A 23,879-nucleotide genomic window follows, 5' to 3' on the forward strand; every position below is an offset into this window, starting at 1 on the left:
TTATATCCTAAACTAGAATTGAAAACTGCAAGAGACTCGATCCCTAACCAATGAATAGCATGAGTGTGCTTGATCTTCTGGCGAAAGAGTTAGGCAGCCTGGTTCAGGCTGGTTTTGTTCAAGGAATTTGTGGTCAAAAACGTTAAGGGTAAAACTCACTCTGTAAACTGATCATTTTCTCAGACCTAGGTTGTTTTCATACTAGAGGGCTTTACTTCTCATAAAACATATTCTTGCATTCTAACATCTCCATCGCTATGTGAAGTTTTAAGGAAAAAGCATGGCTAGCTCAGTTCGGTAGAGCATGAGACTCTTAATCTCAGGGTCGTGGGTTGGAGCCCTAAATTGGGCTATGGAGCTTTTAAGATTAGGAATTGAGCACCAGCATGCTGATCAAATTCTTAGCTTAAAAGACTTTATTAAAGGAAACATCAGAGCATATACATTCCATAGGTATCACACACACCAATCAAACATCAACGGCTGATCAGAAAATTATGTATATATTGAATCCATCAATTTGTTTAGTTTATATAGTTTAACTAAAATGGAAAACTGCAACAGATTGAATCCATAACAATTAACAAGCATGCATGTGTTTTATCTTCTGGCGAAAGAGTTAGGCAAGATGGTCCAGGCTGGTTTTGTTCACGGAACTTGTGGTCAAAAACGTTAAGGGTAAAACTTACTCTGTAATCTGATAATTTTCTCAGACCTAGGTTGTTTTCATAGTAGAGGGTTTTACTTCTCATTAAACATATTCTTGCATTTTGATGTTTTTATTGTGATGGGAGGTTATAAGGAAGAAGCCCGGCTAGCTCAGTTCGGTAGAGCATGAGACTCTTAATCTCAGGGTCGTGGGTTTGAGCCCCACATTGGGCTATTGAGCTTTCAAGAATAGGAATTGAGCATCCGCATGTTGATCAAAGTCTTAGTTCTACTAAAGCTTAAATTGTTCCTTATTAAAGGAAACATCAGAACATTTATATAACGTAGGTTTCAGACACACCAATCAAACATCTACAGCTGATGAGAAAATTATGTTTTGTATTGAATCCATCAATTTGTCTAGATTATATCCTAAACTAGAATTGAAAACTGCAAGAGACTCGATCCCTAACCAATGAATAGCATGAGTGTGCTTGATCTTCTGGCGAAAGAGTTAGGCAGCCTGGTTCAGGCTGGTTTTGTTCAAGGAACTTGTGGTCAAAAACGTTAAGGGTAAAACTCACTCTGTAAACTGATCATTTTCTCAGACCTAGGTTGTTTTCATACTAGAGGGCTTTACTTCTCATGAAACATATTCTTGCATTCTAACATCTCCATCGCTATGTGAAGTTTTAAGGAAAAAGCATGGCTAGCTCAGTTCGGTAGAGCATGAGACTCTTAATCTCAGGGTCGTGGGTTGGAGCCCTACGTTGGGCTATGGAGCTTTTAAGATTAGGAATTGAGCACCAGCATGCTGATCAAATTCTTAGCTTAAAAGACTCTTTATTAAAGGAAACATCAGAGCATATACATTCCATAGGTATCACACACACCAATCAAACATCAACGGCTGATCAGAAAATTATGTATATATTGAATCCATCAATTTGTTTAGTTTATATAGTTTAACTAAAATGGAAAACTGTAACAGATTGAATCCATAACAATTAACAAGCATGCATGTGTTTTATCTTCTGGCGAAAGAGTTAGGCAAGATGGTCCAGGCTGGTTTTGTTCACGGAACTTGTGGTCAAAAACGTTAAGGGTAAAACTTACTCTGTAATCTGATAATTTTCTCAGACCTAGGTTGTTTTCATAGTAGAGGGTTTTACTTCTCATTAAACATATTCTTGCATTTTGATGTTTTTATTGTGATGGGAGGTTATAAGGAAGAAGCCCGGCTAGCTCAGTTCGGTAGAGCATGAGACTCTTAATCTCAGGGTCGTGGGTTCGAGCCCCACGTTGGGCTATTGAGCTTTCAAGAATAGGAATTGAGCACCCGCATGTTGATCAAAGTCTTAGTTCTACTAAAGCTTAAATTGTTCCTTATTAAAGGAAACATCAGAACATTTATATAACGTAGGTTTCAAACACACCAATCAAACATCTACAGCTGATGAGAAAATTATGTTTTGTATTGAATCCATCAATTTGTCTAGATTATATCCTAAACTAGAATTGAAAACTGCAAGAGACTCGATCCCTAACCAATGAATAGCATGAGTGTGCTTGATCTTCTGGCGAAAGAGTTAGGCAGCCTGGTTCAGGCTGGTTTTGTTCAAGGAATTTGTGGTCAAAAACGTTAAGGGTAAAACTCACTCTGTAAACTGATCATTTTCTCAGACCTAGGTTGTTTTCATACTAGAGGGCTTTACTTCTCATAAAACATATTCTTGCATTCTAACATCTCCATCGCTATGTGAAGTTTTAAGGAAAAAGCATGGCTAGCTCAGTTCGGTAGAGCATGAGACTCTTAATCTCAGGGTCGTGGGTTGGAGCCCTAAATTGGGCTATGGAGCTTTTAAGATTAGGAATTGAGCACCAGCATGCTGATCAAATTCTTAGCTTAAAAGACTTTATTAAAGGAAACATCAGAGCATATACATTCCATAGGTATCACACACACCAATCAAACATCAACGGCTGATCAGAAAATTATGTATATATTGAATCCATCAATTTGTTTAGTTTATATAGTTTAACTAAAATGGAAAACTGCAACAGATTGAATCCATAACAATTAACAAGCATGCATGTGTTTTATCTTCTGGCGAAAGAGTTAGGCAAGATGGTCCAGGCTGGTTTTGTTCACGGAACTTGTGGTCAAAAACGTTAAGGGTAAAACTTACTCTGTAATCTGATAATTTTCTCAGACCTAGGTTGTTTTCATAGTAGAGGGTTTTACTTCTCATTAAACATATTCTTGCATTTTGATGTTTTTATTGTGATGGGAGGTTATAAGGAAGAAGCCCGGCTAGCTCAGTTCGGTAGAGCATGAGACTCTTAATCTCAGGGTCGTGGGTTTGAGCCCCACATTGGGCTATTGAGCTTTCAAGAATAGGAATTGAGCATCCGCATGTTGATCAAAGTCTTAGTTCTACTAAAGCTTAAATTGTTCCTTATTAAAGGAAACATCAGAACATTTATATAACGTAGGTTTCAGACACACCAATCAAACATCTACAGCTGATGAGAAAATTATGTTTTGTATTGAATCCATCAATTTGTCTAGATTATATCCTAAACTAGAATTGAAAACTGCAAGAGACTCGATCCCTAACCAATGAATAGCATGAGTGTGCTTGATCTTCTGGCGAAAGAGTTAGGCAGCCTGGTTCAGGCTGGTTTTGTTCAAGGAATTTGTGGTCAAAAACGTTAAGGGTAAAACTCACTCTGTAAACTGATCATTTTCTCAGACCTAGGTTGTTTTCATACTAGAGGGCTTTACTTCTCATAAAACATATTCTTGCATTCTAACATCTCCATCGCTATGTGAAGTTTTAAGGAAAAAGCATGGCTAGCTCAGTTCGGTAGAGCATGAGACTCTTAATCTCAGGGTCGTGGGTTGGAGCCCTAAATTGGGCTATGGAGCTTTTAAGATTAGGAATTGAGCACCAGCATGCTGATCAAATTCTTAGCTTAAAAGACTTTATTAAAGGAAACATCAGAGCATATACATTCCATAGGTATCACACACACCAATCAAACATCAACGGCTGATCAGAAAATTATGTATATATTGAATCCATCAATTTGTTTAGTTTATATAGTTTAACTAAAATGGAAAACTGCAACAGATTGAATCCATAACAATTAACAAGCATGCATGTGTTTTATCTTCTGGCGAAAGAGTTAGGCAAGATGGTCCAGGCTGGTTTTGTTCACGGAACTTGTGGTCAAAAACGTTAAGGGTAAAACTTACTCTGTAATCTGATAATTTTCTCAGACCTAGGTTGTTTTCATAGTAGAGGGTTTTACTTCTCATTAAACATATTCTTGCATTTTGATGTTTTTATTGTGATGGGAGGTTATAAGGAAGAAGCCCGGCTAGCTCAGTTCGGTAGAGCATGAGACTCTTAATCTCAGGGTCGTGGGTTTGAGCCCCACATTGGGCTATTGAGCTTTCAAGAATAGGAATTGAGCATCCGCATGTTGATCAAAGTCTTAGTTCTACTAAAGCTTAAATTGTTCCTTATTAAAGGAAACATCAGAACATTTATATAACGTAGGTTTCAGACACACCAATCAAACATCTACAGCTGATGAGAAAATTATGTTTTGTATTGAATCCATCAATTTGTCTAGATTATATCCTAAACTAGAATTGAAAACTGCAAGAGACTCGATCCCTAACCAATGAATAGCATGAGTGTGCTTGATCTTCTGGCGAAAGAGTTAGGCAGCCTGGTTCAGGCTGGTTTTGTTCAAGGAACTTGTGGTCAAAAACGTTAAGGGTAAAACTCACTCTGTAAACTGATCATTTTCTCAGACCTAGGTTGTTTTCATACTAGAGGGCTTTACTTCTCATGAAACATATTCTTGCATTCTAACATCTCCATCGCTATGTGAAGTTTTAAGGAAAAAGCATGGCTAGCTCAGTTCGGTAGAGCATGAGACTCTTAATCTCAGGGTCGTGGGTTGGAGCCCTACGTTGGGCTATGGAGCTTTTAAGATTAGGAATTGAGCACCAGCATGCTGATCAAATTCTTAGCTTAAAAGACTCTTTATTAAAGGAAACATCAGAGCATATACATTCCATAGGTATCACACACACCAATCAAACATCAACGGCTGATCAGAAAATTATGTATATATTGAATCCATCAATTTGTTTAGTTTATATAGTTTAACTAAAATGGAAAACTGTAACAGATTGAATCCATAACAATTAACAAGCATGCATGTGTTTTATCTTCTGGCGAAAGAGTTAGGCAAGATGGTCCAGGCTGGTTTTGTTCACGGAACTTGTGGTCAAAAACGTTAAGGGTAAAACGTACTCTGTAATCTGATAATTTTCTCAGACCTAGGTTGTTTTCATAGTAGAGGGTTTTACTTCTCATTAAACATATTCTTGCATTTTGATGTTTTTATTGTGATGGGAGGTTATAAGGAAGAAGCCCGGCTAGCTCAGTTCGGTAGAGCATGAGACTCTTAATCTCAGGGTCGTGGGTTTGAGCCCCACATTGGGCTATTGAGCTTTCAAGAATAGGAATTGAGCACCCGCATGTTGATCAAAGTCTTAGTTCTACTAAAGCTTAAATTGTTATTTATTAAAGGAAACATCAGAACATTTATATAACGTAGGTTTCAAACACACCAATCAAACATCTACAGCTGATGAGAAAATTATGTTTTGTATTGAATCCATCAATTTGTCTAGATTATATCCTAAACTAGAATTGCAAAGTGCAAGAGACTCGATCCCTAACCAATGAATAGCATGAGTGTGCTTGATCTTCTGGCGAAAGAGTTAGGCAGCCTGGTTCAGGCTGGTTTTGTTCAAGGAATTTGTGGTCAAAAACGTTAAGGGTAAAACTCACTCTGTAAACTGATCATTTTCTCAGACCTAGGTTGTTTTCATACTAGAGGGCTTTACTTCTCATGAAACATATTCTTGCATTCTAACATCTCCATCGCTATGTGAAGTTTTAAGGAAAAAGCATGGCTAGCTCAGTTCGGTAGAGCATGAGACTCTTAATCTCAGGGTCGTGGGTTGGAGCCCTACGTTGGGCTATGGAGCTTTTAAGATTAGGAATTGAGCACCAGCATGCTGATCAAATTCTTAGCTTAAAAGACTCTTTATTAAAGGAAACATCAGAGCATATACATTCCATAGGTATCACACACACCAATCAAACATCAACGGCTGATCAGAAAATTATGTATATATTGAATCCATCAATTTGTTTAGTTTATATAGTTTAACTAAAATGGAAAACTGTAACAGATTGAATCCATAACAATTAACAAGCATGCATGTGTTTTATCTTCTGGCGAAAGAGTTAGGCAAGATGGTCCAGGCTGGTTTTGTTCACGGAACTTGTGGTCAAAAACGTTAAGGGTAAAACTTACTCTGTAATCTGATAATTTTCTCAGACCTAGGTTGTTTTCATAGTAGAGGGTTTTACTTCTCATTAAACATATTCTTGCATTTTGATGTTTTTATTGTGATGGGAGGTTATAAGGAAGAAGCCCGGCTAGCTCAGTTCGGTAGAGCATGAGACTCTTAATCTCAGGGTCGTGGGTTCGAGCCCCACGTTGGGCTATTGAGCTTTCAAGAATAGGAATTGAGCACCCGCATGTTGATCAAAGTCTTAGTTCTACTAAAGCTTAAATTGTTCCTTATTAAAGGAAACATCAGAACATTTATATAACGTAGGTTTCAGACACACCAATCAAACATCTACAGCTGATGAGAAAATTATGTTTTGGATTGAATCCATCAATTTGTCTAGATTATATCCTAAACTAGAATTGAAAACTGTAAGAGACTTGATCCCTAACCAATGAATAGCATGAGTGTGCTTGATCTTCTGGCGGAAGAGTTAGGCAGCCTGGTTCAGGCTGGTTTTGTTCAAGGAACTTGTGGTCAAAAACGTTAAGGGTAAAATTTACTCTGTAATCTGATAATTTTCTGGGACCTAGGTTGTTTTCATAGTAGAGGGTTTTACTTCTCATTAAACATATTCTTGCATTTTGATGTTTCTATTGTGATGGGAGGTTATATGTAAGAAGCCCGGCTAGCTCAGTTCGGTAGAGCATGAGACTCTTAATCTCAGGGTCGTGGGTTCGAGCCCCACGTTGGGCTATTGAGCTTTCAAGAATAGGAATTGAGCACCCGCATGTTGATCAAAGTCTTAGTTCTACTAAAGCTTAAATTGTTATTTATTAAAGGAAACATCAGAACATTTATATAACGTAGGTTTCAAACACACCAATCAAACATCTACAGCTGATGAGAAAATTATGTTTTGTATTGAATCCATCAATTTGTCTAGATTATATCCTAAACTAGAATTGCAAAGTGCAAGAGACTCGATCCCTAACCAATGAATAGCATGAGTGTGCTTGATCTTCTGGCGAAAGAGTTAGGCAGCCTGGTTCAGGCTGGTTTTGTTCAAGGAATTTGTGGTCAAAAACGTTAAGGGTAAAACTCACTCTGTAAACTGATCATTTTCTCAGACCTAGGTTGTTTTCATACTAGAGGGCTTTACTTCTCATAAAACATATTCTTGCATTCTAACATCTCCATCGCTATGTGAAGTTTTAAGGAAAAAGCATGGCTAGCTCAGTTCGGTAGAGCATGAGACTCTTAATCTCAGGGTCGTGGGTTGGAGCCCTACGTTGGGCTATGGAGCTTTTAAGATTAGGAATTGAGCACCAGCATGCTGATCAAATTCTTAGCTTAAAAGACTTTATTAAAGGAAACATCAGAGCATATACATTCCATAGGTATCACACACACCAATCAAACATCAACGGCTGATCAGAAAATTATGTATATATTGAATCCATCAATTTGTTTAGTTTATATAGTTTAACTAAAATGGAAAACTGTAACAGATTGAATCCATAACAATTAACAAGCATGCATGTGTTTTATCTTCTGGCGAAAGAGTTAGGCAAGATGGTCCAGGCTGGTTTTGTTCACGGAACTTGTGGTCAAAAACGTTAAGGGTAAAACGTACTCTGTAATCTGATAATTTTCTCAGACCTAGGTTGTTTTCATAGTAGAGGGTTTTACTTCTCATTAAACATATTCTTGCATTTTGATGTTTTTATTGTGATGGGAGGTTATAAGGAAGAAGCCCGGCTAGCTCAGTTCGGTAGAGCATGAGACTCTTAATCTCAGGGTCGTGGGTTTGAGCCCCACATTGGGCTATTGAGCTTTCAAGAATAGGAATTGAGCACCCGCATGTTGATCAAAGTCTTAGTTCTACTAAAGCTTAAATTGTTATTTATTAAAGGAAACATCAGAACATTTATATAACGTAGGTTTCAAACACACCAATCAAACATCTACAGCTGATGAGAAAATTATGTTTTGTATTGAATCCATCAATTTGTCTAGATTATATCCTAAACTAGAATTGCAAAGTGCAAGAGACTCGATCCCTAACCAATGAATAGCATGAGTGTGCTTGATCTTCTGGCGAAAGAGTTAGGCAGCCTGGTTCAGGCTGGTTTTGTTCAAGGAATTTGTGGTCAAAAACGTTAAGGGTAAAACTCACTCTGTAAACTGATCATTTTCTCAGACCTAGGTTGTTTTCATACTAGAGGGCTTTACTTCTCATGAAACATATTCTTGCATTCTAACATCTCCATCGCTATGTGAAGTTTTAAGGAAAAAGCATGGCTAGCTCAGTTCGGTAGAGCATGAGACTCTTAATCTCAGGGTCGTGGGTTGGAGCCCTACGTTGGGCTATGGAGCTTTTAAGATTAGGAATTGAGCACCAGCATGCTGATCAAATTCTTAGCTTAAAAGACTCTTTATTAAAGGAAACATCAGAGCATATACATTCCATAGGTATCACACACACCAATCAAACATCAACGGCTGATCAGAAAATTATGTATATATTGAATCCATCAATTTGTTTAGTTTATATAGTTTAACTAAAATGGAAAACTGTAACAGATTGAATCCATAACAATTAACAAGCATGCATGTGTTTTATCTTCTGGCGAAAGAGTTAGGCAAGATGGTCCAGGCTGGTTTTGTTCACGGAACTTGTGGTCAAAAACGTTAAGGGTAAAACTTACTCTGTAATCTGATAATTTTCTCAGACCTAGGTTGTTTTCATAGTAGAGGGTTTTACTTCTCATTAAACATATTCTTGCATTTTGATGTTTTTATTGTGATGGGAGGTTATAAGGAAGAAGCCCGGCTAGCTCAGTTCGGTAGAGCATGAGACTCTTAATCTCAGGGTCGTGGGTTCGAGCCCCACGTTGGGCTATTGAGCTTTCAAGAATAGGAATTGAGCACCCGCATGTTGATCAAAGTCTTAGTTCTACTAAAGCTTAAATTGTTCCTTATTAAAGGAAACATCAGAACATTTATATAACGTAGGTTTCAGACACACCAATCAAACATCTACAGCTGATGAGAAAATTATGTTTTGGATTGAATCCATCAATTTGTCTAGATTATATCCTAAACTAGAATTGAAAACTGTAAGAGACTTGATCCCTAACCAATGAATAGCATGAGTGTGCTTGATCTTCTGGCGGAAGAGTTAGGCAGCCTGGTTCAGGCTGGTTTTGTTCAAGGAACTTGTGGTCAAAAACGTTAAGGGTAAAATTTACTCTGTAATCTGATAATTTTCTGGGACCTAGGTTGTTTTCATAGTAGAGGGTTTTACTTCTCATTAAACATATTCTTGCATTTTGATGTTTCTATTGTGATGGGAGGTTATATGTAAGAAGCCCGGCTAGCTCAGTTCGGTAGAGCATGAGACTCTTAATCTCAGGGTCGTGGGTTCGAGCCCCACGTTGGGCTATTGAGCTTTCAAGAATAGGAATTGAGCACCCGCATGTTGATCAAAGTCTTAGTTCTACTAAAGCTTAAATTGTTATTTATTAAAGGAAACATCAGAACATTTATATAACGTAGGTTTCAAACACACCAATCAAACATCTACAGCTGATGAGAAAATTATGTTTTGTATTGAATCCATCAATTTGTCTAGATTATATCCTAAACTAGAATTGCAAAGTGCAAGAGACTCGATCCCTAACCAATGAATAGCATGAGTGTGCTTGATCTTCTGGCGAAAGAGTTAGGCAGCCTGGTTCAGGCTGGTTTTGTTCAAGGAACTTGTGGTCAAAAACGTTAAGGGTAAAACTCACTCTGTAAACTGATCATTTTCTCAGACCTAGGTTGTTTTCATACTAGAGGGCTTTACTTCTCATGAAACATATTCTTGCATTCTAACATCTCCATCGCTATGTGAAGTTTTAAGGAAAAAGCATGGCTAGCTCAGTTCGGTAGAGCATGAGACTCTTAATCTCAGGGTCGTGGGTTGGAGCCCTACGTTGGGCTATGGAGCTTTTAAGATTAGGAATTGAGCACCAGCATGCTGATCAAATTCTTAGCTTAAAAGACTTTATTAAAGGAAACATCAGAGCATATACATTCCATAGGTATCACACACACCAATCAAACATCAACGGCTGATCAGAAAATTATGTATATATTGAATCCATCAATTTGTTTAGTTTATATAGTTTAACTAAAATGGAAAACTGTAACAGATTGAATCCATAACAATTAACAAGCATGCATGTGTTTTATCTTCTGGCGAAAGAGTTAGGCAAGATGGTCCAGGCTGGTTTTGTTCACGGAACTTGTGGTCAAAAACGTTAAGGGTAAAACTTACTCTGTAATCTGATAATTTTCTCAGACCTAGGTTGTTTTCATAGTAGAGGGTTTTACTTCTCATTAAACATATTCTTGCATTTTGATGTTTTTATTGTGATGGGAGGTTATAAGGAAGAAGCCCGGCTAGCTCAGTTCGGTAGAGCATGAGACTCTTAATCTCAGGGTCGTGGGTTCGAGCCCCACGTTGGGCTATTGAGCTTTCAAGAATAGGAATTGAGCACCCGCATGTTGATCAAAGTCTTAGTTCTACTAAAGCTTAAATTGTTCCTTATTAAAGGAAACATCAGAACATTTATATAACGTAGGTTTCAGACACACCAATCAAACATCTACAGCTGATGAGAAAATTATGTTTTGGATTGAATCCATCAATTTGTCTAGATTATATCCTAAACTAGAATTGAAAACTGTAAGAGACTTGATCCCTAACCAATGAATAGCATGAGTGTGCTTGATCTTCTGGCGGAAGAGTTAGGCAGCCTGGTTCAGGCTGGTTTTGTTCAAGGAACTTGTGGTCAAAAACGTTAAGGGTAAAATTTACTCTGTAATCTGATAATTTTCTGGGACCTAGGTTGTTTTCATAGTAGAGGGTTTTACTTCTCATTAAACATATTCTTGCATTTTGATGTTTCTATTGTGATGGGAGGTTATATGTAAGAAGCCCGGCTAGCTCAGTTCGGTAGAGCATGAGACTCTTAATCTCAGGGTCGTGGGTTCGAGCCCCACGTTGGGCTATTGAGCTTTCAAGAATAGGAATTGAGCACCCGCATGTTGATCAAAGTCTTAGTTCTACTAAAGCTTAAATTGTTATTTATTAAAGGAAACATCAGAACATTTATATAACGTAGGTTTCAAACACACCAATCAAACATCTACAGCTGATGAGAAAATTATGTTTTGTATTGAATCCATCAATTTGTCTAGATTATATCCTAAACTAGAATTGCAAAGTGCAAGAGACTCGATCCCTAACCAATGAATAGCATGAGTGTGCTTGATCTTCTGGCGAAAGAGTTAGGCAGCCTGGTTCAGGCTGGTTTTGTTCAAGGAACTTGTGGTCAAAAACGTTAAGGGTAAAACTCACTCTGTAAACTGATCATTTTCTCAGACCTAGGTTGTTTTCATACTAGAGGGCTTTACTTCTCATAAAACATATTCTTGCATTCTAACATCTCCATCGCTATGTGAAGTTTTAAGGAAAAAGCATGGCTAGCTCAGTTCGGTAGAGCATGAGACTCTTAATCTCAGGGTCGTGGGTTGGAGCCCTACGTTGGGCTATGGAGCTTTTAAGATTAGGAATTGAGCACCAGCATGCTGATCAAATTCTTAGCTTAAAAGACTTTATTAAAGGAAACATCAGAGCATATACATTCCATAGGTATCACACACACCAATCAAACATCAACGGCTGATCAGAAAATTATGTATATATTGAATCCATCAATTTGTTTAGTTTATATAGTTTAACTAAAATGGAAAACTGTAACAGATTGAATCCATAACAATTAACAAGCATGCATGTGTTTTATCTTCTGGCGAAAGAGTTAGGCAAGATGGTCCAGGCTGGTTTTGTTCACGGAACTTGTGGTCAAAAACGTTAAGGGTAAAACGTACTCTGTAATCTGATAATTTTCTCAGACCTAGGTTGTTTTCATAGTAGAGGGTTTTACTTCTCATTAAACATATTCTTGCATTTTGATGTTTTTATTGTGATGGGAGGTTATAAGGAAGAAGCCCGGCTAGCTCAGTTCGGTAGAGCATGAGACTCTTAATCTCAGGGTCGTGGGTTCGAGCCCCACGTTGGGCTATTGAGCTTTCAAGAATAGGAATTGAGCACCCGCATGTTGATCAAAGTCTTAGTTCTACTAAAGCTTAAATTGTTATTTATTAAAGGAAACATCAGAACATTTATATAACGTAGGTTTCAAACACACCAATCAAACATCTACAGCTGATGAGAAAATTATGTTTTGTATTGAATCCATCAATTTGTCTAGATTATATCCTAAACTAGAATTGCAAAGTGCAAGAGACTCGATCCCTAACCAATGAATAGCATGAGTGTGCTTGATCTTCTGGCGAAAGAGTTAGGCAGCCTGGTTCAGGCTGGTTTTGTTCAAGGAATTTGTGGTCAAAAACGTTAAGGGTAAAACTCACTCTGTAAACTGATCATTTTCTCAGACCTAGGTTGTTTTCATACTAGAGGGCTTTACTTCTCATGAAACATATTCTTGCATTCTAACATCTCCATCGCTATGTGAAGTTTTAAGGAAAAAGCATGGCTAGCTCAGTTCGGTAGAGCATGAGACTCTTAATCTCAGGGTCGTGGGTTGGAGCCCTACGTTGGGCTATGGAGCTTTTAAGATTAGGAATTGAGCACCAGCATGCTGATCAAATTCTTAGCTTAAAAGACTCTTTATTAAAGGAAACATCAGAGCATATACATTCCATAGGTATCACACACACCAATCAAACATCAACGGCTGATCAGAAAATTATGTATATATTGAATCCATCAATTTGTTTAGTTTATATAGTTTAACTAAAATGGAAAACTGTAACAGATTGAATCCATAACAATTAACAAGCATGCATGTGTTTTATCTTCTGGCGAAAGAGTTAGGCAAGATGGTCCAGGCTGGTTTTGTTCACGGAACTTGTGGTCAAAAACGTTAAGGGTAAAACTTACTCTGTAATCTGATAATTTTCTCAGACCTAGGTTGTTTTCATAGTAGAGGGTTTTACTTCTCATTAAACATATTCTTGCATTTTGATGTTTTTATTGTGATGGGAGGTTATAAGGAAGAAGCCCGGCTAGCTCAGTTCGGTAGAGCATGAGACTCTTAATCTCAGGGTCGTGGGTTCGAGCCCCACGTTGGGCTATTGAGCTTTCAAGAATAGGAATTGAGCACCCGCATGTTGATCAAAGTCTTAGTTCTACTAAAGCTTAAATTGTTCCTTATTAAAGGAAACATCAGAACATTTATATAACGTAGGTTTCAGACACACCAATCAAACATCTACAGCTGATGAGAAAATTATGTTTTGGATTGAATCCATCAATTTGTCTAGATTATATCCTAAACTAGAATTGAAAACTGTAAGAGACTTGATCCCTAACCAATGAATAGCATGAGTGTGCTTGATCTTCTGGCGGAAGAGTTAGGCAGCCTGGTTCAGGCTGGTTTTGTTCAAGGAACTTGTGGTCAAAAACGTTAAGGGTAAAATTTACTCTGTAATCTGATAATTTTCTGGGACCTAGGTTGTTTTCATAGTAGAGGGTTTTACTTCTCATTAAACATATTCTTGCATTTTGATGTTTCTATTGTGATGGGAGGTTATATGTAAGAAGCCCGGCTAGCTCAGTTCGGTAGAGCATGAGACTCTTAATCTCAGGGTCGTGGGTTCGAGCCCCACGTTGGGCTATTGAGCTTTCAAGAATAGGAATTGAGCACCCGCATGTTGATCAAAGTCTTAGTTCTACTAAAGCTTAAATTGTTATTTATTAAAGGAAACATCAGAACATTTATATAACGTAGGTTTCAAACACACCAATCAAACATCTACAGCTGATGAGAAAATTATGTTTTGTATTGAATCCATCAATTTGTCTAGATTATATCCTAAACTAGAATTGCAAAGTGCAAGAGACTCGATCCCTAACCAATGAATAGCATGAGTGTGCTTGATCTTCTGGCGAAAGAGTTAGGCAGCCTGGTTCAGGCTGGTTTTGTTCAAGGAACTTGTGGTCAAAAACGTTAAGGGTAAAACTCACTCTGTAAACTGATCATTTTCTCAGACCTAGGTTGTTTTCATACTAGAGGGCTTTACTTCTCATAAAACATATTCTTGCATTCTAACATCTCCATCGCTATGTGAAGTTTTAAGGAAAAAGCATGGCTAGCTCAGTTCGGTAGAGCATGAGACTCTTAATCTCAGGGTCGTGGGTTGGAGCCCTACGTTGGGCTATGGAGCTTTTAAGATTAGGAATTGAGCACCAGCATGCTGATCAAATTCTTAGCTTAAAAGACTTTATTAAAGGAAACATCAGAGCATATACATTCCATAGGTATCACACACACCAATCAAACATCAACGGCTGATCAGAAAATTATGTATATATTGAATCCATCAATTTGTTTAGTTTATATAGTTTAACTAAAATGGAAAACTGTAACAGATTGAATCCATAACAATTAACAAGCATGCATGTGTTTTATCTTCTGGCGAAAGAGTTAGGCAAGATGGTCCAGGCTGGTTTTGTTCACGGAACTTGTGGTCAAAAACGTTAAGGGTAAAACGTACTCTGTAATCTGATAATTTTCTCAGACCTAGGTTGTTTTCATAGTAGAGGGTTTTACTTCTCATTAAACATATTCTTGCATTTTGATGTTTTTATTGTGATGGGAGGTTATAAGGAAGAAGCCCGGCTAGCTCAGTTCGGTAGAGCATGAGACTCTTAATCTCAGGGTCGTGGGTTCGAGCCCCACGTTGGGCTATTGAGCTTTCAAGAATAGGAATTGAGCACCCGCATGTTGATCAAAGTCTTAGTTCTACTAAAGCTTAAATTGTTCCTTATTAAAGGAAACATCAGAACATTTATATAACGTAGGTTTCAGACACACCAATCAAACATCTACAGCTGATGAGAAAATTATGTTTTGGATTGAATCCATCAATTTGTCTAGATTATATCCTAAACTAGAATTGCAAAGTGCAAGAGACTCGATCCCTAACCAATGAATAGCATGAGTGTGCTTGATCTTCTGGCGAAAGAGTTAGGCAGCCTGGTTCAGGCTGGTTTTGTTCAAGGAACTTGTGGTCAAAAACGTTAAGGGTAAAACTCACTCTGTAAACTGATCATTTTCTCAGACCTAGGTTGTTTTCATACTAGAGGGCTTTACTTCTCATAAAACATATTCTTGCATTCTAACATCTCCATCGCTATGTGAAGTTTTAAGGAAAAAGCATGGCTAGCTCAGTTCGGTAGAGCATGAGACTCTTAATCTCAGGGTCGTGGGTTGGAGCCCTACGTTGGGCTATGGAGCTTTTAAGATTAGGAATTGAGCACCAGCATGCTGATCAAATTCTTAGCTTAAAAGACTTTATTAAAGGAAACATCAGAGCATATACATTCCATAGGTATCACACACACCAATCAAACATCAACGGCTGATCAGAAAATTATGTATATATTGAATCCATCAATTTGTTTAGTTTATATAGTTTAACTAAAATGGAAAACTGTAACAGATTGAATCCATAACAATTAACAAGCATGCATGTGTTTTATCTTCTGGCGAAAGAGTTAGGCAAGATGGTCCAGGCTGGTTTTGTTCACGGAACTTGTGGTCAAAAACGTTAAGGGTAAAACGTACTCTGTAATCTGATAATTTTCTCAGACCTAGGTTGTTTTCATAGTAGAGGGTTTTACTTCTCATTAAACATATTCTTGCATTTTGATGTTTTTATTGTGATGGGAGGTTATAAGGAAGAAGCCCGGCTAGCTCAGTTCGGTAGAGCATGAGACTCTTAATCTCAGGGTCGTGGGTTCGAGCCCCACGTTGGGCTATTGAGCTTTCAAGAATAGGAATTGAGCACCCGCATGTTGATCAAAGTCTTAGTTCTACTAAAGCTTAAATTGTTATTTATTAAAGGAAACATCAGAACATTTATATAACGTAGGTTTCAAACACACCAATCAAACATCTACAGCTGATGAGAAAATTATGTTTTGTATTGAATCCATCAATTTGTCTAGATTATATCCTAAACTAGAATTGCAAAGTGCAAGAGACTCGATCCCTAACCAATGAATAGCATGAGTGTGCTTGATCTTCTGGCGAAAGAGTTAGGCAGCCTGGTTCAGGCTGGTTTTGTTCAAGGAATTTGTGGTCAAAAACGTTAAGGGTAAAACTCACTCTGTAAACTGATCATTTTCTCAGACCTAGGTTGTTTTCATACTAGAGGGCTTTACTTCTCATGAAACATATTCTTGCATTCTAACATCTCCATCGCTATGTGAAGTTTTAAGGAAAAAGCATGGCTAGCTCAGTTCGGTAGAGCATGAGACTCTTAATCTCAGGGTCGTGGGTTGGAGCCCTACGTTGGGCTATGGAGCTTTTAAGATTAGGAATTGAGCACCAGCATGCTGATCAAATTCTTAGCTTAAAAGACTCTTTATTAAAGGAAACATCAGAGCATATACATTCCATAGGTATCACACACACCAATCAAACATCAACGGCTGATCAGAAAATTATGTATATATTGAATCCATCAATTTGTTTAGTTTATATAGTTTAACTAAAATGGAAAACTGTAACAGATTGAATCCATAACAATTAACAAGCATGCATGTGTTTTATCTTCTGGCGAAAGAGTTAGGCAAGATGGTCCAGGCTGGTTTTGTTCACGGAACTTGTGGTCAAAAACGTTAAGGGTAAAACTTACTCTGTAATCTGATAATTTTCTCAGACCTAGGTTGTTTTCATAGTAGAGGGTTTTACTTCTCATTAAACATATTCTTGCATTTTGATGTTTTTATTGTGATGGGAGGTTATAAGGAAGAAGCCCGGCTAGCTCAGTTCGGTAGAGCATGAGACTCTTAATCTCAGGGTCGTGGGTTCGAGCCCCACGTTGGGCTATTGAGCTTTCAAGAATAGGAATTGAGCACCCGCATGTTGATCAAAGTCTTAGTTCTACTAAAGCTTAAATTGTTCCTTATTAAAGGAAACATCAGAACATTTATATAACGTAGGTTTCAGACACACCAATCAAACATCTACAGCTGATGAGAAAATTATGTTTTGGATTGAATCCATCAATTTGTCTAGATTATATCCTAAACTAGAATTGAAAACTGTAAGAGACTTGATCCCTAACCAATGAATAGCATGAGTGTGCTTGATCTTCTGGCGGAAGAGTTAGGCAGCCTGGTTCAGGCTGGTTTTGTTCAAGGAACTTGTGGTCAAAAACGTTAAGGGTAAAATTTACTCTGTAATCTGATAATTTTCTGGGACCTAGGTTGTTTTCATAGTAGAGGGTTTTACTTCTCATTAAACATATTCTTGCATTTTGATGTTTCTATTGTGATGGGAGGTTATATGTAAGAAGCCCGGCTAGCTCAGTTCGGTAGAGCATGAGACTCTTAATCTCAGGGTCGTGGGTTCGAGCCCCACGTTGGGCTATTGAGCTTTCAAGAATAGGAATTGAGCACCCGCATGTTGATCAAAGTCTTAGTTCTACTAAAGCTTAAATTGTTATTTATTAAAGGAAACATCAGAACATTTATATAACGTAGGTTTCAAACACACCAATCAAACATCTACAGCTGATGAGAAAATTATGTTTTGTATTGAATCCATCAATTTGTCTAGATTATATCCTAAACTAGAATTGCAAAGTGCAAGAGACTCGATCCCTAACCAATGAATAGCATGAGTGTGCTTGATCTTCTGGCGAAAGAGTTAGGCAGCCTGGTTCAGGCTGGTTTTGTTCAAGGAACTTGTGGTCAAAAACGTTAAGGGTAAAACTCACTCTGTAAACTGATCATTTTCTCAGACCTAGGTTGTTTTCATACTAGAGGGCTTTACTTCTCATAAAACATATTCTTGCATTCTAACATCTCCATCGCTATGTGAAGTTTTAAGGAAAAAGCATGGCTAGCTCAGTTCGGTAGAGCATGAGACTCTTAATCTCAGGGTCGTGGGTTGGAGCCCTACGTTGGGCTATGGAGCTTTTAAGATTAGGAATTGAGCACCAGCATGCTGATCAAATTCTTAGCTTAAAAGACTTTATTAAAGGAAACATCAGAGCATATACATTCCATAGGTATCACACACACCAATCAAACATCAACGGCTGATCAGAAAATTATGTATATATTGAATCCATCAATTTGTTTAGTTTATATAGTTTAACTAAAATGGAAAACTGTAACAGATTGAATCCATAACAATTAACAAGCATGCATGTGTTTTATCTTCTGGCGAAAGAGTTAGGCAAGATGGTCCAGGCTGGTTTTGTTCACGGAACTTGTGGTCAAAAACGTTAAGGGTAAAACGTACTCTGTAATCTGATAATTTTCTCAGACCTAGGTTGTTTTCATAGTAGAGGGTTTTACTTCTCATTAAACATATTCTTGCATTTTGATGTTTTTATTGTGATGGGAGGTTATAAGGAAGAAGCCCGGCTAGCTCAGTTCGGTAGAGCATGAGACTCTTAATCTCAGGGTCGTGGGTTCGAGCCCCACGTTGGGCTATTGAGCTTTCAAGAATAGGAATTGAGCACCCGCATGTTGATCAAAGTCTTAGTTCTACTAAAGCTTAAATTGTTCCTTATTAAAGGAAACATCAGAACATTTATATAACGTAGGTTTCAGACACACCAATCAAACATCTACAGCTGATGAGAAAATTATGTTTTGGATTGAATCCATCAATTTGTCTAGATTATATCCTAAACTAGAATTGAAAACTGTAAGAGACTTGATCCCTAACCAATGAATAGCATGAGTGTGCTTGATCTTCTGGCGAAAGAGTTAGGCAAGATGGTCCAGGCTGGTTTTGTTCACGGAACTTGTGGTCAAAAACGTTAAGGGTAAAACTTACTCTGTAATCTGATAATTTTCTCAGACCTAGGTTGTTTTCATAGTAGAGGGTTTTACTTCTCATTAAACATATTCTTGCATTTTGATGTTTTTATTGTGATGGGAGGTTACAAGAAGAAGAAGAAGAAGAAGAAGAAGAAGAAGAAGAAGCCCGGCTAGCTCAGTTCGGTAGAGCATGAGACTCTTAATCTCAGGGTCGTGGGTTCGAGCCCCACGTCGGGCTATGGAGCACCAGCATGCTGATCAAAGTCTTAGTTTTACTAAAGCTTAAATTGTTTTTTATTAAAGGAAACATCAGAGCATATACATAACATAGGTTTCAGACACACCAATCAAACATCTACAGCTGATAAGAAAATTATGTTTTGGATTGAATCCATCAATTTGTCTAGATTATATTCTAAACTAGAATTGAAAACTGCAAGCGACTCGATCCCTAACCAATGAATAGCATGAGTGTGCTTGATCTTCTGGCGAAAGAGTTAGGCAGCCTGGTTCAGGCTGGTTTTGTTCAAGGAACTTGTGGTCAAAAACGTTAAGGGTAAAACTTACTCTGTAAATTGATCATTTTCTCAGACCTAGGTTGTTTTCATACTAGAGGGCTTTATTTCTCATGAAACATATTCTTGCATTCTAACATCTCCATCGTGATGTGAAGTTTTAAGGAAGAAGCATGGCTAGCTCAGTTCGGCAGAACATGAGACTCTTAATCTCAGGGTCGTGGTTTTGGAGCCCTACGTTGGGCTATGGAGCTTTTAAGATTAGGAATTGAGCACCAGCATGCTGATCAAAGTCTTGGCTTAAAAGACTCTTTATTAAAGGAAACATCAGAGCATATACATTCCATAGGTATCACACACACCAATCAAACATCAACGGCTGATCAGAAAATTATGTATATATTGACTCCATCAATTTGTATAGTTTATATAGCTTAACTATAATGGAAAACTGCAAAAGATTGAATCCATAACAATTAACAAGCATGCATGTGTTTAATCTTCTGGCGAAAGAGTTAGGCAAGATGGTTCAGGCTGGTTTTGTTCACGGAACTTGTGGTCAAAAACGATAATGGTAAAACTTACTCTGTAATCTGATAATTTTCTCAGACCTAGGTTGTTTTCATAGTAGAGGGTTTTACTTCTCATTAAACATGTTTTTGCATTTTGATGTTTCTATTGTGATGGGAGGTTATATGGAAGAAGGCCGGCTGGCTCAGTTCGGTAGAGCATGAGACTCTTAATCTCAGGGTCGTGGGTTCGAGCCCCACGTTGGGCTATGGAGCTTTCAAGAATAGGAATTGAGCACCCGCATGTTGATCAAAGTCTTAGTTCTACTAAAGCTTAAATTGTTATTTATTAAAGGAAACATCAGAACATTTATATAACGTAGGTTTCAAACACACCAATCAAACATCTACAGCTGATGAGAAAATTATGTTTTGTATTGAATCCATCAATTTGTCTAGATTATATCCTAAACTAGAATTGAAAACTGCAAGAGACTCGATCCCTAACCAATGAATAGCATGAGTGTGCTTGATCTTCTGGCGAAAGAGTTAGGCAGCCTGGTTCAGGCTGGTTTTGTTCAAGGAACTTGTGGTCAAAAACGTTAAGGGTAAAACTTACTCTGTAAATTGATCATTTTCTCAGACCTAGGTTGTTTTCATACTAGAGGGCTTTATTTCTCATGAAACATATTCTTGCATTCTAACATCTCCATCGTGATGTGAAGTTTCAAGGTAGAAGCCTGGCTAGCTAAGCTCGGTAGAGCATGAGACTCTTAATCTCAGGGTGGTGGGTTCGAGCCCCACGTTGGGCTATGAAGCTTTTAAGATTAGGAATTGAGCACCAGCATGCTGATCAAAGTCTTGGCTTAAAAGACTCTTTATTAAAGGAAACATCAGAGCATATACATTCCATAGGTATCACACACACCAATCAAACATCAACGGCTGATCAGAAAATTATGTATATATTGAATCCATCAATTTGTCTAGTTTATATAGCTTAACTATAATGGAAAACTGCAACAGATTGAATCCATAACAATTAACAAGCATGCATGTGTTTTATCTTCTGGTGAAAGAGTTAGGCAGCCTGGTTCAGGCTGGTTTTGTTGAAGGAACTTGTGGTCAAAAACGTTAAGGGTAAAACTTACTCTGTAAACTGATCATTTTCTCAGACCTAGGTTGTTTTCATACTAGAGGGTTTTACTTCTCATTAAACATGTTCTTGCATTTTGATGTTTCTATTGTGATGGGAGGTTATATGGAAGAAGCCCGGCTAGCTCAGTTCGGTAGAGCATGAGACTCTTAATCTCAGGGTCGTGGGTTTAAGCCCCACGTTGGGCTATTGAGCTTTCAAGAATAGGAATTGAGCACCCCCATGTTGATCAAAGTCTTTGTTCTACTAAAGCTTAAATTGTTCCTTATTAAAGGAAACATCAGAACATTTATATAACGTAGTTTTCAAACACACCAATCAAACATCTACAGCTGATGAGAAAATTATTTTTTGTATTGAATCCATCAATTTGTCTAGATTATATCCTAAACTACAATTGAAAACTGCAAGAGACTCGATCCCTAACCAATGAATAGCATGAGTGTGCTTGATCTTCTGGCGGAAGAGTGAGGCAGCCTGGTTCAGGCTGGTTTTGTTCAAGGAACTTGTGGTCAAGAACTTTAAGGGTAAAACATACTCTGTAATCTGATAATTTTCTCGGACCTAGGTTGTTTTCATAGTAGAGGGTTGTACTTCTCATTAAACATATTCTTGCATTTTGATGTTTGTATTGTGATGGGAGGTTATATGGAAGAAGCCCGGCTAGCTCAGTTCGGTAGAGCATGAGACTCTTAATCTCAGGGTCGTGGGTTGGAGCCCTACGTTGGGCTATGAAGCTTTTAAGATTAGGAATTGAGCACCAGCATGCTGATCAAAGTCTTAGCTTAAAAGACTCTTTATAAAAGGAAACATCAGAGCATATACATTCCATATGTATCACACACACCAATCAAACATCAACGGCTGATCAGAAAATTATGTATATATTGAATCCATCAATTTGTCTAGTTTATATAGCTTAACTATAATGGAAAACTGCAACAGATTGAATCCATAACAATTAACAAGCATGCATGTGTTTAATCTTCTGGCGAAAGAGTTAGGCAAGATGGTCCAGGCTGGTTTTGTTCACGGAACTTGTGGTCAAAAACGTTAAGGGTAAAACTTACTCTGTAATCTGATAATTTTCTCAGACCTAGGTTGTTTTCATAGTAGAGGGTTTTACTTCTCATTAAACATATTCTTGCATTTTGATGTTTTTATTGTGATGGGAGGTTATAAGGAAGAAGCCCGGCTAGCTCAGTTCGGTAGAGCATGAGACTCTTAATCTCAGGGTCGTGGGTTCGAGCCCCACGTTGGGCTATTGAGCTTTCAAGAATAGGAATTGAGCACCCGCATGTTGATCAAAGTCTTAGTTCTACTAAAGCTTAAATTGTTCCTTATTAAAGGAAACATCAGAACATTTATATAACGTAGGTTTCAGACACACCAATCAAACATCTACAGCTGATGAGAAAATTATGTTTTGGATTGAATCCATCAATTTGTCTAGATTATATCCTAAACTAGAATTGAAAACTGTAAGAGACTTGATCCCTAACCAATGAATAGCATGAGTGTGCTTGATCTTCTGGCGGAAGAGTTAGGCAGCCTGGTTCAGGCTGGTTTTGTTCAAGGAACTTGTGGTCAAAAACGTTAAGGGTAAAATTTACTCTGTAATCTGATAATTTTCTGGGACCTAGGTTGTTTTCATAGTAGAGGGTTTTACTTCTCATTAAACATATTCTTGCATTTTGATGTTTCTATTGTGATGGGAGGTTATATGTAAGAAGCCCGGCTAGCTCAGTTCGGTAGAGCATGAGACTCTTAATCTCAGGGTCGTGGGTTCGAGCCCCACGTTGGGCTATTGAGCTTTCAAGAATAGGAATTGAGCACCCGCATGTTGATCAAAGTCTTAGTTCTACTAAAGCTTAAATTGTTATTTATTAAAGGAAACATCAGAACATTTATATAACGTAGGTTTCAAACACACCAATCAAACATCTACAGCTGATGAGAAAATTATGTTTTGTATTGAATCCATCAATTTGTCTAGATTATATCCTAAACTAGAATTGCAAAGTGCAAGAGACTCGATCCCTAACCAATGAATAGCATGAGTGTGCTTGATCTTCTGGCGAAAGAGTTAGGCAGCCTGGTTCAGGCTGGTTTTGTTCAAGGAACTTGTGGTCAAAAACGTTAAGGGTAAAACTCACTCTGTAAACTGATCATTTTCTCAGACCTAGGTTGTTTTCATACTAGAGGGCTTTACTTCTCATAAAACATATTCTTGCATTCTAACATCTCCATCGCTATGTGAAGTTTTAAGGAAAAAGCATGGCTAGCTCAGTTCGGTAGAGCATGAGACTCTTAATCTCAGGGTCGTGGGTTGGAGCCCTACGTTGGGCTATGGAGCTTTTAAGATTAGGAATTGAGCACCAGCATGCTGATCAAATTCTTAGCTTAAAAGACTTTATTAAAGGAAACATCAGAGCATATACATTCCATAGGTATCACACACACCAATCAAACATCAACGGCTGATCAGAAAATTATGTATATATTGAATCCATCAATTTGTTTAGTTTATATAGTTTAACTAAAATGGAAAACTGTAACAGATTGAATCCATAACAATTAACAAGCATGCATGTGTTTTATCTTCTGGCGAAAGAGTTAGGCAAGATGGTCCAGGCTGGTTTTGTTCACGGAACTTGTGGTCAAAAACGTTAAGGGTAAAACGTACTCTGTAATCTGATAATTTTCTCAGACCTAGGTTGTTTTCATAGTAGAG

The 23,879-nt window shown here is 37.7% G+C and overlaps 19 non-coding genes across 19 annotated transcripts; all 19 read left to right on the forward strand.

Moving 5' to 3' along the window:
- Positions 1 to 1,883: 1,883 nt before the first annotated feature.
- Positions 1,884 to 1,957, forward strand: trnak-cuu (transfer RNA lysine (anticodon CUU)). The gene has a single exon. It is a non-coding gene; the product is annotated as a tRNA-Lys (tRNA).
- A 4,222-nt stretch (positions 1,958 to 6,179) lies between these two features.
- trnak-cuu (transfer RNA lysine (anticodon CUU)) lies at positions 6,180 to 6,253 on the forward strand. The gene has a single exon. It is a non-coding gene; the product is annotated as a tRNA-Lys (tRNA).
- A 469-nt stretch (positions 6,254 to 6,722) lies between these two features.
- Positions 6,723 to 6,796, forward strand: trnak-cuu (transfer RNA lysine (anticodon CUU)). Its single transcript has one exon. It is a non-coding gene; the product is annotated as a tRNA-Lys (tRNA).
- A 2,074-nt stretch (positions 6,797 to 8,870) lies between these two features.
- trnak-cuu (transfer RNA lysine (anticodon CUU)) lies at positions 8,871 to 8,944 on the forward strand. Its single transcript has one exon. It is a non-coding gene; the product is annotated as a tRNA-Lys (tRNA).
- A 469-nt stretch (positions 8,945 to 9,413) lies between these two features.
- On the forward strand, positions 9,414 to 9,487 carry trnak-cuu (transfer RNA lysine (anticodon CUU)). Its single transcript has one exon. It is a non-coding gene; the product is annotated as a tRNA-Lys (tRNA).
- A 999-nt stretch (positions 9,488 to 10,486) lies between these two features.
- On the forward strand, positions 10,487 to 10,560 carry trnak-cuu (transfer RNA lysine (anticodon CUU)). Its single transcript has one exon. It is a non-coding gene; the product is annotated as a tRNA-Lys (tRNA).
- Positions 10,561 to 11,029: 469 nt separating this feature from the next.
- On the forward strand, positions 11,030 to 11,103 carry trnak-cuu (transfer RNA lysine (anticodon CUU)). Its single transcript has one exon. It is a non-coding gene; the product is annotated as a tRNA-Lys (tRNA).
- Positions 11,104 to 12,102: 999 nt separating this feature from the next.
- trnak-cuu (transfer RNA lysine (anticodon CUU)) lies at positions 12,103 to 12,176 on the forward strand. Its single transcript has one exon. It is a non-coding gene; the product is annotated as a tRNA-Lys (tRNA).
- A 1,001-nt stretch (positions 12,177 to 13,177) lies between these two features.
- trnak-cuu (transfer RNA lysine (anticodon CUU)) lies at positions 13,178 to 13,251 on the forward strand. Its single transcript has one exon. It is a non-coding gene; the product is annotated as a tRNA-Lys (tRNA).
- Positions 13,252 to 13,720: 469 nt separating this feature from the next.
- Positions 13,721 to 13,794, forward strand: trnak-cuu (transfer RNA lysine (anticodon CUU)). Its single transcript has one exon. It is a non-coding gene; the product is annotated as a tRNA-Lys (tRNA).
- A 999-nt stretch (positions 13,795 to 14,793) lies between these two features.
- On the forward strand, positions 14,794 to 14,867 carry trnak-cuu (transfer RNA lysine (anticodon CUU)). The gene has a single exon. It is a non-coding gene; the product is annotated as a tRNA-Lys (tRNA).
- A 999-nt stretch (positions 14,868 to 15,866) lies between these two features.
- trnak-cuu (transfer RNA lysine (anticodon CUU)) lies at positions 15,867 to 15,940 on the forward strand. The gene has a single exon. It is a non-coding gene; the product is annotated as a tRNA-Lys (tRNA).
- A 1,001-nt stretch (positions 15,941 to 16,941) lies between these two features.
- trnak-cuu (transfer RNA lysine (anticodon CUU)) lies at positions 16,942 to 17,015 on the forward strand. The gene has a single exon. It is a non-coding gene; the product is annotated as a tRNA-Lys (tRNA).
- A 469-nt stretch (positions 17,016 to 17,484) lies between these two features.
- trnak-cuu (transfer RNA lysine (anticodon CUU)) lies at positions 17,485 to 17,558 on the forward strand. The gene has a single exon. It is a non-coding gene; the product is annotated as a tRNA-Lys (tRNA).
- A 999-nt stretch (positions 17,559 to 18,557) lies between these two features.
- On the forward strand, positions 18,558 to 18,631 carry trnak-cuu (transfer RNA lysine (anticodon CUU)). The gene has a single exon. It is a non-coding gene; the product is annotated as a tRNA-Lys (tRNA).
- Positions 18,632 to 19,129: 498 nt separating this feature from the next.
- trnak-cuu (transfer RNA lysine (anticodon CUU)) lies at positions 19,130 to 19,203 on the forward strand. Its single transcript has one exon. It is a non-coding gene; the product is annotated as a tRNA-Lys (tRNA).
- Positions 19,204 to 21,259: 2,056 nt separating this feature from the next.
- On the forward strand, positions 21,260 to 21,333 carry trnak-cuu (transfer RNA lysine (anticodon CUU)). The gene has a single exon. It is a non-coding gene; the product is annotated as a tRNA-Lys (tRNA).
- Positions 21,334 to 22,334: 1,001 nt separating this feature from the next.
- trnak-cuu (transfer RNA lysine (anticodon CUU)) lies at positions 22,335 to 22,408 on the forward strand. Its single transcript has one exon. It is a non-coding gene; the product is annotated as a tRNA-Lys (tRNA).
- A 469-nt stretch (positions 22,409 to 22,877) lies between these two features.
- On the forward strand, positions 22,878 to 22,951 carry trnak-cuu (transfer RNA lysine (anticodon CUU)). The gene has a single exon. It is a non-coding gene; the product is annotated as a tRNA-Lys (tRNA).
- Positions 22,952 to 23,879: the final 928 nt, after the last annotated feature.

This window comes from Pleuronectes platessa, chromosome 21 (genome assembly GCF_947347685.1).
Source record: "Pleuronectes platessa chromosome 21, fPlePla1.1, whole genome shotgun sequence".
NCBI lineage: Eukaryota > Metazoa > Chordata > Actinopteri > Pleuronectiformes > Pleuronectidae > Pleuronectes > Pleuronectes platessa.